This window comes from Mytilus trossulus, unplaced genomic scaffold (genome assembly GCF_036588685.1).
Source record: "Mytilus trossulus isolate FHL-02 unplaced genomic scaffold, PNRI_Mtr1.1.1.hap1 h1tg000070l__unscaffolded, whole genome shotgun sequence".
Lineage (NCBI taxonomy): Eukaryota > Metazoa > Mollusca > Bivalvia > Mytilida > Mytilidae > Mytilus > Mytilus trossulus.
The window spans coordinates 3,914,512-3,922,226 of record NW_026963294.1 but is presented as its reverse complement, the minus strand read 5'-3'; the positions used below and the strand labels follow the sequence as shown (position 1 = coordinate 3,922,226).

Sequence of the window (7,715 nt, the reverse complement as noted above, 5' to 3'; positions counted from 1 at the left end):
AGTTATAACAGTAGTAATTAATTATACCACTTGGCCACCGAGGCCCAAATGATTCAACATTTTTTTTTAGATGTTATATACAGCAAATAAATGGCCAGGTACTGTAGTTAGATAAAATTGATTTGAAAATAAATTTATTATTATATTATTTTGATTAAGGTGTTGTTTTTTAATGATAAAAGAAACATGATTTGAAGTATATCATTCCGTCAATAAAAAAAAATCTTTGTGAAAAATATATTTCATTACATATGACAGTTGTTTTTCAAATGTTTGATGTGTTAAAGCTTTTAATTTGACATTTGATAAGGGACTTTCCGTTCTCTGTCACGTCTTTAACATGCTTCCAAAAGATACTTTTCATTTGAGTATTCCCTTTTATCAACACAACGCATTATTGCTCGCTTGAGAAGTTTGGATCAATTTTTGTCGTATAATTGTCCACCACAATGTGAGTTATGTTATTTTTTATATGTACCGCTAGTTTCATACTGATGTTTGTGACGATTTGAAGTAATTGCAGTGAAAAGCCTTTGCAAACATCTGATTTTGGTTATATTGCATTGCATCAATTTTGGGGCGTTTAAGCAAGTTAAATGCGTTTTATACATGTCATAATCGATCCATCCCATTTTTGTGTAAAATAAAAATGATCTGTATCGCCCTCTAAAGTTTCCATGTTTTGCTTTGTAAAATGTCCCCTTTTCGGGTTACATTTTCAATAGATCCCAATTTGTGTCATTGTCATAAATATTTGACATGTTAAATGTTTTGACATTATATAGAAATTTAAATTTTGACCTACTTATATTTTTGTAAAATTACTATAGGTTGTTTTTATTTTGACTTTTGTAGTTTTTACCATATAAGATCTTATTAAGGAACTGTCACCCCCGATATCAGACAGAACATTGCGATTTGAATATTCCATTAAGTTCGATAACATTTTATTATATTTACTTTTTATTCGGTTGTCTTTTGATGCACTAAAATATCTTAAATATTTTTTTGTAGAATTTCATCGACGATAACATTTACTCGAATTTTTTTTTTTTTTTTTACTTGTACGTTAAATCGAAAATAAATTTTGACAAAGTACATTTCATTCCTACTACTAATCGATATAGTTTAATGGCGACTACCCATGCGGGTATTGCACCAGATCACCTTTTTATATAAAAATATATCTCATTTATATTTTTGAATGTAATATTATTTCGGAATGTACAAGTCATTCTTGGTCTTCCTGGTACATGTATTTAAATATAACATGTATTACATCATTTTCCGTTTTCAGTACTTGTATTTTTATAACAACTGTTAAATTTGTTAATTAGTCGCAACTAAAAATACGACGCTTTTGTAATTCTGGTCGATACTTCTTTACTTGTTTTTACCTTATCACATGTATTACATCATTTTCCGTTTTCAATACTTATATTTTTTATAACATCTGTTAAATTTGTTAATTAGTTGCAACTTAAAATACAACGCTTTTGTAATTCTGGTCGATTCTTCTTTACTTGTTTTTACCATCTATTGACGAAAGTAATGTTAAAGTCAGAATGTTATTGTCAAACCCAGATTTTATTGTGAACGGCAGAATCTTATTTGTAAATACTGTATCAATGTTCTGGCTGTTTTCCTGGTCGCGATTTTTTTCTCGATCTTATATCGATCAACTATTGTTAGATGTATGTCTGGTAAATGTAACCAATCCAACCTTATAGCTAACTATCCGAATTGGCTTTGATCATTGTTGAAAGCCGTACGGTGACCTATAGTTGTTCGTTTCATTGTTATGTTGCTCTCTTGTGGAGAGTTGTCTCATTGGAAATCATTAAAGATTCAACATCATGAACGAGTTAAACGATATACTATATCTGTGTCTAAACTAAAAATCGAATCGACCATTTTTTATTTCTTTTATTTTTCGACACAAAAATAGAAAGTCATCTGATCTTTGAATTTACCAATTGTCTTTTATACCATTTTTTGCAATTCTGACATACTGCAAATTCTCATCACAAAATGTTGACTGTTGTGCCCCTATTATTGACAATTGTATCTAGTATTATGTCTGTTTGCTTTTGATTTTGCCATTTGCTCAAGGGCTTTCCTTTTTGAGTTTTCTTCGTAGTTCGTTATTTTTGTAATTTTACTTTTTTCTGAAGTCTGATGATGCATATGTTATATACAAGTTGTCAGTGTTTTATGATCTGCTGAACAAAAAAGAATGTTGAAAGCATACAGTCTTTTGCTTCGCATATTTCTGTCATATTTTCACAACTCCATAATACAGTCTAATACTGAGCATTGATACAAAAATATTATTAGACCACACAAAGATTTTGTATGGATATGAATATGTTATAAGGAAAAAAATAAAATTAGAATTTTAACCATTCAGGTATCTTCATGTCCAGATTGAAGATTAGGAGAATAGGATTAAATGTTAGGTTGATGTGGATTCTTTTTAAAATTTAAAACATTACACTGGTACATTTTATAAGATACACCTGCAATACCTGTTACAAGAATGTAGGTATAAAAAAACTTATAACTTGTACAAAAACCCTGTACAAATTATAATTTGTACAAACTTACATCTTGTACACAACACATACATAGCAAGATATGTAAACCCGTATTCAGTTATTTCGTAGTTCTTGTGTTTTTTTCAGTTGTTACTCTCCATTTGTTTATTCTGAGAACATTTACAAGGTTTGAAAGCGTCTGTTACGTCTATGAATTGTTCAACATGACACAAAGAAAGAATCAGATGGAAATAAGCTTAGATACTAAAAGTTTGGAACGAAAAACATATAAAAAGGCATAAGTTTATCTAATTTGTATTGTGTTGGTTTCTTTGTTTTTTGTGTATCCAGCAATGAACACGTGCTTAAAACTTCAAATTTGATACAATCAAAATTGGTAATTTATTGTACTATCATTTTATTCTGTTTTTATCAACAAAAGTACCTTAGACAGCTGTGTACATTCTAGCTTTTGACAATCAATAACTTTGTGTAAAATATTTTTAACAATGATTGGTTGTTTTCAATCAGGACATGTACATATTTATATATAAAAGAACACTTGTTTTAAGAGCAAGGTATACTAAGTGTTAATAGACAACCATGCATAAGCTAATGTTATTCTGCCTAGTCTGTTTCTGTCTTGCTACAATCTGTCAAGGTAAGTTTTTTTAATCTTTTTTTGTAACTTGGTAAATTCCAGAAAAAATAAACCTCAATGGTACGTTTTCAGTGAAAAAACATAAGAGTAGGGTGCAAAACAGTTATCATGAAAAAACGAAAATATATAATTTGAAATGCAAAAAAAAAAAAAAAGATGAATAATCCATTGTTTCAATGTTTCCTGCATAATTAAGAAAATTACTTTACAAATGATGACATTTCCAAACAGTGTTCATTATGTTTCATTGAACTTTTGTCGTCAATATAAAAATATATTATACTGTTGCTTTTCCCCTCTGTTGTATGATAGAAAGATTTCATATCGAATGTATTACATTTGGCGTCCGACGTCCGTAAACTTTTCACTGCTTGAAATTCTACTCGAGAATCACTTAAATGATCAATATATGAATCTGGTATTTTTCTCTTTTGTTGAACCATTTGATAAAAAGATCATAACATTGCATTTCATATCAGATTATTTTCAGCCCTCTGTCAATATCAGCCATCGAGTCTTTTGGTCTTGAGTTGATATGAAACCTCGGATCGAAAACACATCTGATATGAAAAATGCCATGTAATTATCTGATATTATCAGATCGTTAATTTCTATTGTATTAGGGGGAGAGGGTAGGAGTCATTATTTATTTCATTTAGAAAACATTTTGGCCATTGATGAATATAAAATTTATTGAACAACATGAAGAAGGGAGAATGGCATCTTTTAGAAAACAAGGAAACCAAAATTTAAAGTGAAAATATGGCTACGACAAGATATAAATATCTGGGTTTGATAAAGGTAAAGTCGGGAGAGAATGATATGGAAAGACAAGTGTTTAATTAATATTCTTTCCCGATAGGACGAAAATGGTAATTCTGTTATTCGAAATGCAAAAAATAGGTTGTATACAAAATTAATAAAATATATCCCCCCTACCCAACCATATGTCCACCCTGCTCCCGCTTCCGAAAATCCACCGCTTGTTTCATCGCTAAAAGTTATGTAAAATATATTATACAATAATTCCTAATTTGTAGCAATGACAGACAATGCAGACATAATAGGCGATTCAATTTTGAGGTATGTTTTTTACTTTTCTCCTCGTCAATTATAAAGCTGACTTAAACAATATAGTTTTAAACTTTACCGTTTACATATATACACATGTATTAGTATAATGATGTATCGTCAATAGTTTTGTAGATATAACATTACATAATACTACATAATTTTATAATTAAGAGTAAACTAAGAATTGAATATACTGTGTGATACTATAAAACTATTTTTTGCCTCTATTCAAGGTTCTTCAGTTCGAAAAGTGAATTAGCCATTTCTCAATTTGATCTAAATATACGTGAGTTAAAGATCGGATAAAGACGGCATAGAAAGGGGGCTCAGAAGGAGCGCACCTCTGAAAAAATATGACTAAGACGGTATAATGAAATTACAATTTATTAAGTATTTGCATAATGTAAGTGCTTCAAACTTCAAACTTCAACGGCAATTTCAACTTTAAATTTTTGACTTGTGTATGGTAGGTAGTATTTTTAGTAACATTACTTAATTCATTTTTATCTGCAATTTTGACTTGATAACTGAAATAATTTTCACAATTTTAATTCAGCATTTTCTACAATTCGTTTATTTTTAGTCGTGCGAAAAGAGCCAGGCCTACCTGTAGACAGGGTAAAAAGTGTAACAGTTACAGAGACTGTTGTAATGACCAAGGTTGTAGAAGAGGACGTTGCTGGAGGATCAGGCGTTTTAGACTTAAAAGCATTTCTAGAAGCAGGGCATGACCTTCTTCTGTTCGTGTTTCCTTCAAATAGAACAACGCCAATATTTCAAGTATCATGGATCTGTTGTTTCATGAACATGCTTTGAATAACTTGATGATTATATATTAAATATTTCAGCTATTTGTTAGTCAAATTATTTAGTGGGTTTTTTTTACGTCTGCTACCAATAATTTGAATTATCATTTCTTTTACATGAGTTGTTACTGTTAACATTTGAGGTTGGGTGACTAGCAGATAAAAATATAATCAATTTGGGTTTTTATCGACAGTTAAATATTTAGTGGGGTTTACATTTTGCTGTGCGGGAGGAATGGATGAGTAAACAGCCAATTTTTGTCAGTTTGGGACATAAAAGACAGAAAATGTGCTACCCTTGTAACACATCTTTGAGATGTATGTCTTTTTCAAGGCCAAATGTATGTCCGACCCCAACTTTTAAATTTTCAGTAGCTGTTCAAGTAACCCGGATAAAAAAGGTTAAGAACTACAAAAATATGGAGACAAAATAATATTCACGAGTAAGACATCTACCAGAACAACCTGCTTAGATGTTAGTTTAAACATATTATTTATTGTGGATTGGGAAACAAGTTTTGCAATTTATATTAATCCCTTTCCACTCAAATTTGTAACTTATATAATTCCCTTTCCACATTTCGTCCCCAAGGGTATCACCAGCCAAGTAGTCAACACATTCGGTGTTGATATGAATATAGACTAAAGGCTCTAAAGAGCCTGTGTCGCTCACCTTGGTATATGTGAATTAAACAAAGGAAGCAGACAGTTCATGACAAAATTGTGTTTAGGTGATTGTAATGTGTTTGTACATCTTACTTTACTGAAAATTCTTGCTGCTCACAATTATCTCTATCTATAATGAACTTGTCCGTGGAAAATGTTAGTAAAAATTTACAAATTTTATGAAAATTGTTAAAAATTGATTATAAAGGACAATAACTTCTGAGGGGGTCAATTGAACAATTTGGTCATTTTGATTTATTTTTGAGTCTTAAATTGCTGTACATTATTGCTGTTTACAGTTTATCTCTATCTATAATAATATTCAAGATAATAACCCAAAACAGCAAAATTTCCAATTAAGGGGCAACACTCTAACAACGAGTTGTCCCATTCATCTTAAAATTTCAGGGCAGATAGATCTTGACCAGATAAACAATTTTACCCCTTGTCAGATTTGCTCTAAATGCTTTGGTTTTTGAGTAATAACCAAAAACTGCATTTAACCTCCATGTTCTATTTTTAGCCGTGGCGGCCATCTTGGTTGGTTGGCCGGATAAAAAAACATATTTTTTTTAACTAGATACATTAATGATGATTGTGGCCAAGTTTGGATTAATTTGGCCCGGTAGTTTCAGAGAAGAAGAAATTGTAAAAGATCATGGACATTTACGAAAAATGGTTAAAAATTGACTATAAAGGGCAATAACTCCTAAAGGGGTCGACTGATCATTTTGGTCATGTTGACTTATTTGTAAATCTTACTTTGCTGAACATTATTGCTGTTTACAGTTTATCTCCATCTATAATAATATTCAAGATAATAACCAAAAACAGTAAAATTTCCTTAAAATTACCAATTTAGGGGAAGCAATCCAACAATGGGTTGTCTGATTCATCTGAAAATTTCAGGGCAGATATATCTTGACCTGATAAACAATTTTAACTCATGTCAGATTTGCTTTAAATGCTTTGGTTTTTGAGTTATAAGCCAAAAACTGCATTTTACCCCTATGTTCTATTTTTAGCCAAGGCGGCCATCTTGGGTGGTTGGCCGGGTAAAAAAACACAAACTTTAAACTACATACATCAATGATGATTGTGGCCAAGTTTGGAATAATTTGGCCCGGTAGTTGCAGGGGAGAAGATTTTTGTAAAAGATCATATATATTTAAGAAAAATGGTTAAAAAGTGACAATAAAGGGCAATAACTCCTAAAGGGGTCAACTGACCATATTTGTCATGTTGACTTATTTGTAAATCTTACTTTGCTGAACATTATCATGTTTACAGTTTATCTCCATCTATAATAATATTGAAGATAATAACCAAAAAAAGTAAAATTTCCTTAAAATTACCAATTTAGGGGCAGCAACCCAACAATGGGTGGTCTGATTCATCTAAAAATTTCAGGGCAGATAAATTTTTACCTGATACACAAATTTACCCCATGTTGTCAGATTTGCTCTAAATGCTTAGGTTTTTGAGTTATAAGCCAAAAACTGCATTTTACCACTATGTTCTATTTTTAGCCATGGCGGCCATCTTGGATGGTTGGCCGGGTAAAAAAAACACACACTTTAAACTAGATACATCAATGATGATTGTGGCCAAGTTTGAATAATTTGCCCGGTAGTTTCAGAGGAGAAGATTTTTGTAAAAGTTAACGCCGGACGACCGACGACGGACGCCAAGTGGTGAGAAAAGCTCACTTGGCCCTTCGGGCCCGGTGAGCTAAAAATGTGGTCATTTTTATAAATTCCCTGTTTACAAAACATTGAATTTTTCAAAAACCTAAGGATTTTCTTATCCCATGCATCGATTACCTTAGCCGTATTTGGCACAACTTTTTTGGAATTTTGGATCTTCAATGCTCTTCAACTTTAAACTCGTTTGGCTTTATACATATTTTGATATGAGCGTCACTGATGAGTCTTATGTAGACGAAACGCGCGTCTGGTGTACTAAATTATA

The 7,715-nt window shown here is 31.2% G+C and overlaps 1 long non-coding RNA gene across 1 annotated transcript; it reads left to right on the top strand.

The window, feature by feature from the left end:
- Positions 1-3,120: 3,120 nt before the first annotated feature.
- On the top strand, positions 3,121-4,957 carry LOC134699447 (uncharacterized). Its single transcript, XR_010103595.1, has 3 exons — positions 3,121-3,198; positions 4,239-4,281; positions 4,856-4,957. It is a non-coding gene; the product is annotated as an uncharacterized LOC134699447 (long non-coding RNA).
- The last annotated feature ends 2,758 nt before the right edge of the window (positions 4,958-7,715 follow it).